The sequence below is a fragment of the Equus quagga genome, chromosome 1 (assembly GCF_021613505.1).
Source record: "Equus quagga isolate Etosha38 chromosome 1, UCLA_HA_Equagga_1.0, whole genome shotgun sequence".
Taxonomy (NCBI): domain Eukaryota; kingdom Metazoa; phylum Chordata; class Mammalia; order Perissodactyla; family Equidae; genus Equus; species Equus quagga.
Genome location: NC_060267.1, coordinates 55,567,452 through 55,568,135, shown reverse-complemented (window position 1 = coordinate 55,568,135; position 684 = coordinate 55,567,452).

The window sequence follows — 684 nt, the reverse complement described above, 5'->3', positions numbered from 1 at the left end:
CAAAAAACTCGGGCTTCGTTGTAAACCAGAACCTCAGGAGTTGTAAAATTCCTACTCTCTCCAAACCTTGGTTTCCTCATTGCCAGGACTGGAATATCGATACACCCGCTGCAGGGTTCCTGCGAGGATTCGTGAGGGGACGAGAGCCAGGTGCAGGCGGCGGCGGGGGCAGGCGGGCGCTGCTCCTCGGCTCCCTTTGTCTGCTTGTGAACTGGGCGGCAGCGGGGCCTTTAGGCCCGAGGGCTGGAGCTTCCGAACCCGCAGGCGCTTCTCCTGAGGACTGAAAAATGCCGCCCGCCCTTCCCTCCCCGCCGGGGCCTGCAGGCTGCGAAGGGCCGCCGCCCTGCGGAGTCGCCGCCCGGCAGAGGCCGGGACCGGCTGGGAGGGAGGGGACCGGCTGGGAGGGAGGGGCTCGGCCAGGCCCCGGGGCGAGTGGCGCTGCAGGGCGAAAAAGGCTCCCCGTGTTGCCGGAGCCCGCAGCCCCGAGCAGCCCGGGACCGATGCTCCGAAAGCTGCGAACGGCCCGGCGAACCTCGGGCAGCAGAGGCGGGGCGTCCCCGGGCAGGGACTTCGTGGACATGTGACAGCTTCTCGTAAGGAGGAGCCCGCGTCCTCTGAGGTGGCCCGCCGCTGCCCAAACCCTGGGGGAGGCCGGCGAGGCTGAGCACAGAGGGCACACAGGGG